Source organism: Aotus nancymaae, unplaced genomic scaffold, assembly GCF_030222135.1.
Source record: "Aotus nancymaae isolate 86718 unplaced genomic scaffold, 86718_ANA_hifiasm-v0.15.2.pri h1tg000020l, whole genome shotgun sequence".
Lineage (NCBI taxonomy): Eukaryota > Metazoa > Chordata > Mammalia > Primates > Aotidae > Aotus > Aotus nancymaae.
The window spans coordinates 27,461,380-27,473,971 of record NW_026988432.1 but is presented as its reverse complement, the minus strand read 5'-3'; the positions used below and the strand labels follow the sequence as shown (position 1 = coordinate 27,473,971).

General features: G+C 41.1%; 1 protein-coding gene across 2 annotated transcripts in view; it reads right to left on the bottom strand.

Annotated features, from left to right (window-relative positions):
• The window catches only part of MYO5B (myosin VB), a 390,752-nt gene that overhangs the window by 121,951 nt on the left and 256,209 nt on the right, over window positions 1-12,592 (bottom strand). The window lies entirely within an intron of this gene.

The following is a 12,592-nucleotide window of genomic DNA, read 5'->3' as shown; positions in this document are numbered from 1 at the left end:
GAGCTCCATGGAAGGAGATGAAGAGACAAATCCCTGGCTAAGGATACTGATGATATTGTCAGGCAGGTACCCTGGAGGGTCCTCCAATGAGATCACTAAGGGGGCCCCTAATTGTTAGCTGCCAACAGGTGACAATTCTGTTCCTATTCTCAGCATCTTTGAAATACATCTTCCTCTTCTCTTCATGCATGGCATTTCAAAGTCATAAATATTGTCTTTATAGATGGGAAGGTAACTAGTAAGCTGTCAGAAATAAAAAGACACAATTTAAGAGCTGTGGCTAAAATCTGTATGCCAACATCATAAAGAATGATACTTTTATTAGGTACTCAATTCCATGTGCAGTCAAAGAAGAGAAAGAAAATAGTAGGTCACTGACTGTCAAGAAACTAGACTGACTAGTTTGTTCGTTCATTCATTCATTCATTCATCCATACATTAATCCATCAACACTTACTGACTCTCAAATATGCAACAAAGGCTGTGCTAGGGACTGGTAATACAGAAGTGTTATAGAACAAGCCTAGCCTCTTCTATACCATGGAGTTTATGGTCTAGCATGGTATGTGAGTGCTAATGAAAATAACTCGCAATTAAAAACATAATGACAAGAAGATGAATAACCTAAAGGAAATAAACAACAAAGATGTGACTGAATCGGGGGTCTGGGTGAAAGAAACGAAGAAAGGATTCTCTTAGGGAGGGAAGTCTGAACTGTAGGACATTGGATGGAGAGGACAGCATGTTATGGGGTAGAAGTGATGGCACCTTTGAAGGAGCTCCATGTTTTCAGGGCTAAGATAAAGCTGGTCAACCGACAATGTACACAGTGAGAAGGAAGGAAGAGGGACCAGCTCATGCAGGCCTCAGTTAAGAATTTTTATTTTTATCCTAAGAGCAACAGGAATCCATTAAAGGGTTAAAATAATAGGGGCTAATATTTATTGAGCACATCAACTATGCCTGGCACACATGAACTCGTCCAAGCCTCCCAATAACCACGCCTGGCACACATGAACTCGTCCAAGCCTCCCAATAACCACGTGGCGTAAGCACCACTGCACTCCATTTTACAGATGAGGAAACTGAGACTTAAGGACCAAGATCACAGAGATGTATGTAGCAAAGTCAGGATTCGAACCCAGATAGCCTGGCTCCAGAGCCCAAGCAGCAATGCACCACAGAGAGTGGCAATGACTAGAAGCAGCGATGGCAGTTCTTCCGAAACAGACCCCTGGCTGCAGCATAAGGAAGAGCCTGCTGCACGTGAAGCCCTGTCCTGGGTGCCTAGAGGAGTCAAGGGAGACCAGAAGAGCTTACAGCCTAGCAGGGAGCTTGGAAGTAATGAGGTATAGCAGGAAGGGTTTGGGGCTGGGTCAGGAGACCTGAACTTTAGATGCGACCCTGCAACTTGACAGCTGTGTGGCCCATGGCAAACATACCTGGCTTACTAGATTTTAACTTGCTCATCTATAAAAATGGAAGAGCTGACCAGGTGATTCCTTTAAGTCACTCCCTGACCTGAACTCCTGCATGTTCTTATACCTGAATCGCTCCATCCCCTGGCTTCTATCCACCAAGCACACAACTACATTCAAGCTTCTCTCCTGCTTCAAACCCCTCCCTGCTCAGCCTGTCTCTCCTCTCACTTGACCATCAATCACCTAAAACAAGGTGTCCACAGATGGACACTGCCCTCCACATGCTCCTCCTCAGACCTGCCTCCACAAGATGGCCTCCTCCCCGTGCTGCTGAAATATACCTTGACAGCAACTCCAGTGTTCACCAAGTCCAATGGCTCGAAGTAGTGTGGTTTCCACCACATCACACCTACTCTAAAATTGACCACATAATTGGAAGTAAATCACTCCTCAGCAAATGCAAAAGAACAGAAATCATAACAAACAGTCTCTCAGACCACAGGGCAATCAAATTAGAACTCAGAATTCAGAAACTAACTCAGAACAGCACAACTTCATGGAAACTGAACAACTGGCTCTTGAATGTTGACTGGATAAACAACGAAATGAAGGCAGAAATAAAGATGTTCTTCAAAACCAATGAGAACAAAGATACAACATACCAGAATCTCTGGGACACATTTAAAGCAGTGTCTAGGGGAAATTTTATAGCAATAAATGCCCACATGAGAAGCAAGGAAAGATCTAAAATCGATACCCTATTGTCAATACTGAAAGAGCTAGAGAAGCAAGATCAAAAAAAACTCAAAAGCTAGCAGAAGACCAGAAATAACTAAGATCAGAGCAGAACTGAATGAGATAGAGACACAAAAAACCCTTCAAAAAATCAATAAATCCAGGAGCTGGTTTTTTGAAAAGATCAACAAAATAGACAGACCACTAGCCAGATTAATAAAAAAGAAGAGAGAATAATCAAATAAATGCAATAAAATGATAAAGGGGATATCACCACAGATTCCACAGAAATACAAACCACCATCAGAGATTATTACAAACAACTCTAGGCACATAAATCAGTAAACGTGGAAGAAATGGATAAATTCCTGGACACTTGCACCCTCCCAGGCCTAAACCAGGAAAAAGTCAAAACTCTGAATAGACCAATAACAAGGGCTGAAGTTGAGGCAGCAATTAATAGCCTACCACCCAAAAAAAGCCCAGGTCCAGATGGGTTCACAGCTGAATTCTACCAGACATACAAAGAGGAGATGGATGGTACCACTGCTTCTGAAACTATTTCAAATAATCCAAAAAGAGGGAATCCTTCCCAAGTCATTTTATGAGACCAACATCATCCTGATACCAAAACCCAGCAGAGACTCAACAAGAAAAAAAAACTTCAGGCCAATATCCATGATGAACATAGATGCAAAAATCTTCAATAAAATACTGGTAAACCAATTGCAACAGCACATCAAAAAGCTTATCCATCATGATCAAGTAGGCTTCATCCTGCGGATACAAGGCTGGTTCAACATACGTAAGTCTATAAACGTAATTCACCACATAAACAGAACCAAAGACAAAAACCACATGATTATCTCAATAGATGAAAAGAAGGCCTTCAACAAAATTCAACCCAAAAACTTTCAATAAACTAGGTATTGACGGAACGTATCTCAAAATAATAACAGCTATTTATGACAAACCCACAGCCAATATCATACTGAATGGGCACAAACTGGAAGTATTCCCTTTGAAATCTGGCACTAGACAAGGATGCCCTCTCTCACCACTCCTATACAATATAGTGTTGGAAGTTCTAGCCAGAGCAATCAGGCAAGAAAAAGAAATAAAGGCTATTCAATCAGGAAAGGAAGAAGTCGAATTGTCTCTATTTGCAGGCGACATCATTGTATATCTAGAAGACTCCATTGTCTCAGTCCAAAATCTCCTGAAACTGATAAGCAACTTCAGCAAAGTCTCAGGATACAAAATCAATGTGTGAAAATCACAAGCATTCCTATACACCAATAACAGACTTAAAGGGAGCCAAATCAAGAATGAACTGCCATTCACAACTGCTACAAAGAGAATAAAATACCTAGGAATAAAACTAACAAAGGATGTAAAGGACCTCTTCAAGGAGAACTACAAATCACTGCTCAATGAAATAAGAGAGGACACAAACAGATGGAAAAACATTCCATACTCATAGTTAGGAGGAATTAATATTGTGAAAAAAGTCATACTGCCCAAAGTAATTTACAGATTCAACACTATCCCCACCAAGCTACCTATGACCCTCTTCACAGAACTGGAAAAACCACCTTAAACTTCATATGGAACCAAAAGAGCCCGCATAGCCAAGTCAATTCTAAGCAAAAAGAACAAAGCTGGAGCCATCACGCTACCTGACTTCAAACTATACTACAAGGCTACAGTAATCAAAACAGCATGGTACTGGTACCAAAACAGAGATATAAACCAATGGAACAGAACAGAGGCCTCAGAGGCAACACCACACATCTACAACCATCTGATTTTTGACAAACCTGACAAAAACAAGCAATGGGGAAAGGATTCCCTGTTTAATAAATGGTGTTGGGAAAACTGGCTAGCCATGTGCAGAAAGCAGAAACTGGACCCCTTTCTGACACCTTACAGTAAAATTAACACCAGATGGATTAAAGACTTAAACATAAGACTTAACACCATAAAAACACCAGAAGAAAACCTAGGCAAAACTATCCAGGCCATAGGCATAGGCAAGGACTTCATGACTAAAACACCAAAAGCACTGACAACAAAAGCCAAAATAGACAAATGGGATCTAATTAAACTCCAGAGCTTCTGCATAGCAAAAGAAGCAATCATTAGAGTGAACTGGCAACCAACAGAATGGGCAAACATTTTTTGCAATCTACCCATCTGACAAAGGACTAATATCCAGAATCTACAAAGAACTAAAATAGATTTACAAGAAAAAAACCCATTCAAACGTGGGTCAAGGATATGAACAGACACTTTTCAAAAGAAGACATTTATGAGGCCAAGAAACATATGAAAAAATGCTCATCATCAGTAGTCATTAGAGAAATGCAAATCAAAACCACATTAAAATACCATCTCACACCAGTTAGAATGGCGATCATTAAAAAATCTGGAGACAACTGATGCTGGAGAGGATGTGGAGAAATAGGAACACTTTTACGCTGTTGGTGGGAGTGTAAATTAGTTCAACCATTGTGGAAGATAGTGTGGTGATTCCTCAAGGACCTAGAAGTAGAAATTCCATTTGACCCGGCAATCCCATTACTAGGTATATATCCAAAGAATTATAAATCATTTTATTATAAAGACACATGCACACGTATGTTCACTGCAGCACTGTTTACAATAGCAAAGACTTGGAACCAACCCAAATGCCCATAGATGATAGACTGGACAAGGAAAATGTGGCACATATACACCATGGAATATTATGCAGCCATAAAAAATGATGAGTTCATGTCTTTTGTAGGGACATGGATGAACCTGGAAACCACCATTCTCAGCAAACTGACACAAGAACAGAAAACCAAACACTGCATGCTCTCACTCATAGGCGGGTGTTGAACAACAAGAACACATGGACACAGGGAGGGGAGCATCACACACTGGGGTCTGTGAGGGGGGACTAGGGGAGGGACAGTGGGGGGTAGGGAGTTGGGGAGGGATAACATCGGGAGAAATGCCAGATATAGGTGATGGGGATGGAGGCAGCAAACCACATTGCCATGTATGTACCTATGCAATAATCCTGCATGTTCTTCACACGTACCCCAGAACCTAAAGTGCAATAAAGTATATAAATAAATAAATAAATGGAAAAAAAAAGAAGTAGTGTGGTTCCATTCTTGATCCTACCCGAGTCTTCAAAGGCCTCCATGCCACTGACCCATGCCCCCTTGTGAAGGCCCCTTCCTAAGACTTAGCAGTTTCACTTCCTCCAATCTTCTCCCTGCCTGGCTCCCTTCCCAGAACCTCCCACAGGGCTTTTTCCTGCACTTCCCTCCTTTGCATTGCCATTTTCCAAAGCCTCATTCATGTCACTTACCTCAGTCCCTGGGACAGTCTCCCACAGGCCCATAGCTCCAACTATGTCTCCTCAATCCTGCCACTCCCGTCTGGATCTTTTCCCATTACCACGATCCACAATTCCAGCTCGCTCTTCTTCCCTCTAGGTGTTCTACTGGGAACTCCAAATTCAATACAGCCCCAACCACCTTCACCCACTGACTTCCTAGGTTTAGGCTAGAATCCTGACCTCACCCGACTTCCCTTATCTCAATCAAGTACCAGGTTCTGGCCACGGGGCAGTGTCACAGCAGTTCTTCCTTTATTAATCCAGAGTCTGCTGCCCCAGCTCAGGACTACCCAGCTCTCTCCTGCGTCACTACAGTCATCAAAAGTGTGAGGGCTTACCTCCAGGCACGCCTTCACCCAAACACATTCCACCCAACAGCCAGAGTTTTCTCTGGATGCAAACCTTATCCAGTAGCCTCATGCTAAAGGCCCATTTGTTTGTCCTCACTGTCTATGGCAGAAAGCCATAGATGAACAGCCATAGATGAACTGAACACTGGGAGTGGCAGGAACCGAAGGAGCTGGAGGAGGGGAGGAGTGGGGAGTCAGGCATGGGGGCTCCATGGACCAGGGCCAGAGAGCCAAGACACAGGTAAGAAAGGACAAAGGGGCCCAGTCAGACTGGTGCTGAGAGAGTTCCATGGGGAAGTAACAGCAGGCTAGAGAGGCAGGTTCACATTTTGAAGATGTCATTGTGATTCGTGTCTGTCTGTCATGGCAAAGCAAAACATTGGCTTATTCAATGATTCTAACTCATATACTTTCTGAAGTGAATTTTCAAGATGTTTGAAGCATGGGTAGAAGTTACCAATCTGCATAATTATACTATCGGTGGCGGTGGGGGGGTTGTCAAATTTGCAGAAATCATTCATAGTAGCTTTTACTGTGAAAAAATATATTAAGCCCTAAGGTCAGTAACAGGTACAGATTGGGTATCCCTTATTCAAAATGCCTGAGACCAGAAGTGGTTCAGATTTTAGAAAATTTGCATTGTACTTACTGGTCAAGCATCCCTAATCTGAAAATCCCAAATTCAGAGAACTCCAGTGAGCATTTCCTTTGAGTGTCATGTTGGTGCTTAAAAAGTTTCAAATTTTAGAGCGTTCTTGATTTGGGATGCTTGATCTGTATCGAAATCACACTAGGGACTTGGAAATCAGACTCACCAATGGGAGGATTTTAAGATTTCAGCCCCTTTCTCTTGCTTCTGTCAGAAAGGCTATCTATGCTTTTAATTTTATACGTTAAACAGGGAATGTGTAACTTAAGAAAAGAAAGTAAAAACTGTCCAAGGCAGATTTGTAACAAAGCTGGCACTGTGCTGTAATTTGGATACAAATACAACCAAGGTTTGATCCGAATAATTTGTTATTTTAAAAGCTAGGTTTTCATTTAGGTTCCTGCTATTGAGACCGCATTTGGAAGTGGTAGGACCTGGGATTTAGAGGGAGATAAGTGTGTTGGAATATTAGTTCTCAGAAGGACATGTAGTATGCTTTGTATTCTATTGAAAATTTGTTTTATATACTCAACAAACATAGAAGGAGATCTAGTTTGATGACAGGACTGAAAGACTAAGAGATACCATGTATGATGCTGGGCTGTAGATAATAGCAAAAGATCCAGGCAAGAAATACAAATCACTGACCCCATCCACACTCATCCCTTAGGAAGATGGGCTAGGTAAGGATACCTCACCTGAGGAGTGCCCCAGCTATACACAAACCTAGAGTCACAATGAAAAGTAATCACCAAGCTCTTACTTGACAAAGGACTCATACGAAGGATCACATTTCTGAGCAAAAGGGAGAAAGTTTTTACAGTTTTATTTTTTGACACATAATGACTGTACATATATGGGGTACCTAGTAATGCTCTGACATATATAGTGTATAGTGATCAGATCAGGGCAATTGACTAACTCCAGCTATGCGTTTAGAGCTGTTAAGCAGCCTGTTTACAAGCTGACTGAGCAGTAATAGAGCTACCACAATCTACCTTAGGGCAGCCACCAGGCATTTCTTATAATTTACCCCCTTCAAACTCAAACACTCAAGGTAGCACCTCTAGACAAACCAACACTTTCCTGTCACTTGTTTAAAACCTGTGCACAGGGACTGGCTTTGGTAGTCTCTGCTATTTAGTTCTATATATAGCAAATCAAAAAGGGACTAAGAGAAGCATGAAAAGACTTTCTAAAGGCCATTTGACAGTTTAGAAGAAGTCAATTACAGCTGACACATAGCTGTTACCTTGGAAATCACACCTATTCATTTGTGTTTAGAAGAATAGGAAAGATATTTCCTCTGAAACAGACATGTAAATCTAAAATAAGACACAGTATAAGAACAGTTTGATTGGAATCTCTTCCCCAGAATCTTTTCTTTTAAAAAAAAATCTATGTCTGTAAATATAATAAACACATTTTCCTTTCAATCAATTCTTTTTACATGGCTAATGGTACTCTTTGGAGAGAAAAACTCCAACGTTTAGATGAATATTTTAAAAGGGTTTTAAATGGGCTTTGGAGGAAAAGCCTCAGTACTTCATTTTTTTGGAAGACAACATGGACTTTCCTGCATTATAAAGGAGATGATAATGTTTTGTCAGCTAAAAAGTTCTTCTATATAGTATGCTGCTTAGTTTAAGTACTGCTAGAAGCTTTTCATATACCAGGATATCTTAAACAGGAAACACTCAAAGTATATTTAGGAATGTTTTATAGTATGTCAATTATCTCAATCTCCTATATAATAAATAAGTTAAAAAATTAAAAGTAAACACAAGATTTTTAAAAAGCAAACTTATTTGGTCAAAACAAGATGTATGCATGTAAACTTTAAAAAACACATCAGCGTAGAAAGAATGGACATGTGTGCTTGTCTTTCCAGGACGAGCTGAAGTCCGGCCATAAGCAGCAGGAAGGAGATGGGGAGAGAACACCTGGGCCTTATCTGAGCTGTTGCTGCAACTCCTGTGCTATCATTTGGGTACCAAAATGACAAAGGTTCAGTCTGGTGAGTTTGTATTTTATTTTAAAATCTAGGTTTTAATTGTAGGTCCCTGTCACTGAGATTGCATTTGGAAGTGGTAGGATCTCTGAGATTCAGACGGGGATGAGTTTGTTGGAATATTAATTCTGGAAAGGAGGTGTAGGTGTCATATTCATGAACTTGGGGTAGGTGGCTTTGGGCCAAGGTGGTCTCTGAACCACATTCATCTCAAGATCCCTTATGCTGGGATGGAGTGGAAAAACAGCTTCAGGATGCCTCTCCCATAGCCCAGAAATGCCTCCCAATACACCCTCACTGTCCAGCACATGCTGGCATAGACACGTGACCCATGGTTTGTCCCTCTGATCTACATGTAGTGGTGGCCAGGAATAGGAAATCTTCAGAGGGAAAACAGTCTCCTTTTAAAGTTTACTTCTTTTCCTGGTTGATAAATTATTCCTTTTCACATTAAATAAAAACTAGAAGGGAAAACCTCCATCCTTCAGTATTTAAAGCAAATGAGTCTGTTAATAATTTGAAGTCATGTTTTAAAGAGGCATTTCTTTACCTAAGTCTCTATTTATAGCTCTCTGAAAGCTAAGAAAGCATTAGCTACATAACACCTCTTAGGCAATGGAACTGGCTTTACTAATTATGTTTTCATTAACACCGTGTTATTTCACTCTCTTAGTGGGAGTTCTTCAAACATCCCTTTGGTTGGTAGAGTATATGGGTGTCTTCTATCCATATAGAAGACACTATATGGATTATAAAATTAAAACTGACACTATATGTCAGTTATTCATGACAACTTGTTAATTTCTTATCAAGGATGTCACACAATGGGAAAAAAGCTAACCGTCTCCATCATGAACTGTCATGAAGTAAAATTATGAATTTACATACAGGATTTGAGATGTAGCTGCGCTAAATGAAACCCAATAAAAATTAGGCATTACAATTTTAATGTAATGACATAGAACCTTGTATCTTTCTAGGTTTTCATTTTTCTTTAACATGGAGTTAGAAACATATGCCTCATAGGGCTACTGTGAAAACTAAAATTTTAAAGCGAATACAGATTCAATCAGTAAATGATGAGCTTTAAAGATACTAAAATGACAGATGCTGCCAGACACGCTCATCTGCGCAAACAGTGTGGAACATACTTAGAATCACTCTTTGATTTGCAGCTGCAGTCTGTGTATAGCCCATCTGTGGATTTATGGTGATACAGCATCAGTCTTTGCTTTCTGTCTTTTGGGACGGATGAAACAGGCTACGAGGGGCTCAGGATGGAGAGTTCTCAAGCCCTCCTCCAGCTAGGGTCTGGTCGGCCAAAGTCCTTCTTGGTTAATCTCAGTGCTGCTAGCCAACATCACCGCATCTCAGGGGTGTTGCTGGGATGGGGACAAGGTCACTGGCTCTTTGGAAGTTTTAGCAGGTGAAGAGGGAAGCCAGAATTGTGGTTGGCGGGCAGGAAAGAGAAGGAAGTTGCATTTCAAGAGTAGATCATCCCTATTTTGTCCTCCAACTTAGCAACATCTATACACTTTTGATGTGCATCCTCTTCGAACCATCATCAATCTGCTTCTAAAATTTTACCCCACAGACATAATTGTACAAAAGTATGCAAAGATACACATAAAGGATATTCACTGCTACATTATTTGAAATAGCAAATTATCAGTAGTTGCTTTAAAAAAAAGAAACAGATGTGTACTCGTGTGGAAAGACAACCAAGATATAATAGTAACTGAAAAACGAAATTACAGGGGACTATGTGTATATAATGCAGTTATTTTAATCTTAAAAAGGTGTACCAATGTGCAGAATAGGGTGGGTAACTTCTGCTCCATCAAAAGATAGGTCAAAGAGTGGGAAAGAAGACTTATTTTATATATTTCTACACTATTTTAATTTTTTATGAGCTTATATTTAATTTCTAATAAAAACCCAGTATCCCCAATCTAAAACAATATTCTTGTATAGAAAAGAGCTAACACAGCAGGCTTGCATCTGCTATCCTTAGAAAGGCTGCTTGACCCCTGGCTGGTGTCTGGGAACTTGGATTTTCACCAAGGTTTTCACCATTCCCTGATAAGAACTGTTCATTGTGCCTAAAGTTCAGGCAAACAATATAGTTTATGTTGAGGATCTACTTTCCTTCTGGGCGTTTGGAAGTCTGGTTTGTGCTAGGCTAAGGGTACCTACATAATCAACCCCAAATAAAAACCCTGGCTGCCTGGGCTCAGGTGACCTTCCCTGGTAGGCATTTCAAAAGAACTGTCATGACTTGCCTCCAGGGGGAATTACGTGCATCCTGTATGACTCCAGGGGGAAGGGACTCTTGGAAGCTTGGGCCCGGTCTCCCACATCATCCCATGTACCTCTCCCTTTGCTGAGTTTGCTGTTTACCTTTTTGCTGTAACAAATCATAGCCATAACTACACGCTGAGCTCTGTGAGTCTTCCTAGCCGATAGTCGAACCTGGGGGTGGTCTTGGGGGCCTTCTCATTCTTTTCCATAGCACCGTCTTCTTGACCTTCTTAGCATTACTACAATTTGTAATTAAACTGTGCATCTTTTCCATTAAGTTCCATGAGATTAACTACATGTGTTGGTTACTGCTATATGCTACACAAATATTCAATAAAGTTGTTAAATAAAAATAAGGGAAAAGGAGCTCAGCTACTAATAAAAGAGAACCTCCTGGAGAGTGAGTGTAACAGAGTTTTACTGGCACCCCTCCTTTTTAGATAATGGAACCCCTGAGAGTTACTCAAATTAAGATGCTCAGAAATCAATACTCAGACTCTGTATTCAATGAAAAGTATCCAACTCTCTTCCCTCCACCCCTCGTTTCTGCTCCTAAAGAAGAAACTTTTACGAAGACAAGAGAGTTTCCTGGCCCTATAGGTTGTCACAGGCCTACAGGCATCGTAAGAGACCATCATGAGGAAGGGGCTCCCGGTGCTCAGAACACTTCCGTCTACTCTCTTTGCCTGTGCCTTGGGGCTCCTCCTCTATGCCACCACCCTCATGAAAAATGGAAAAAGTCACATTAACCACCACAGACTGGAGACCTAAAAACTTGGGGAGCTGCAAGGTCAATCTTGTGTTGAACTCCAAAGTGATATTCACTTTTACCCACAGCCAATTTGTGTCAGTGATGACTAAATCTCTGATGTTCCAGATATCCAGAGATCATACTGGGCAGGGGTCTGTTCTTGGCAGTCTGCATGCTGCTACTGACTCAAATCCTCCCTAAACCCCTCGCCACGTGATGGAACAGGGTTTACTTGGCTTTATGTCCTGGGTCCATTTTGCTGGGTGTTATTTCCTCCATTCTATCATCTCACCCTATTGCATTCATCTAAAGCTTATCACAAAGAGAAATTAATCTGCCATTTCTACAGTGTTATCAGGCCCCTGCAGTGGGTTCAGTATCATGTGGCCTGGGAGAAAGCCTCCTAAATCCTGGAAAGTTTTTTTTTCCCCCTGGGTTTCCTCTGCAGGGCTAAAGCCAGCAATAGCATCTGCATCAGAGTCGGCTTTTAGAATGCCAGTGCACACACTTCCCCTGACTGCACCGCCCCCTCTCCCGCTCCTTCTCTCCTTTCACCGTTACCTGTGTGTATCTTCATCTGCCCACTCACAGCCCATTAGAAGGGGAACAACTAGAGGGCAGCCTCTGTCTTGCTCATCTTTGTGAGCAAATGGTGTGTTTAGGGCAGTGCCTTACAAAGTAGGTGCTTAAATAAAGATATGTTTGGGTGAATTGGTGCCTTGTTTCCTCTACCTGTAGAATGGACACAATATTTGCTATCTTTTTCCTATGCTTGGAAATAACTGAAATTCTGCTACTAACAGAGAAAGAATCTAAAGTAGTGGATTTAAGTGTTCCTGAAATCCCACCTTCTGTTCCATTAAGTTTCTGCTTATAGAGAGGTTCTATCGACTGCTCAACAAATTATATGCAGATACTAGATGTGAAGGGGTTTAAATAATCTTACATCTGCAGACAGGAAAAGAAGGAAAGATGACGTG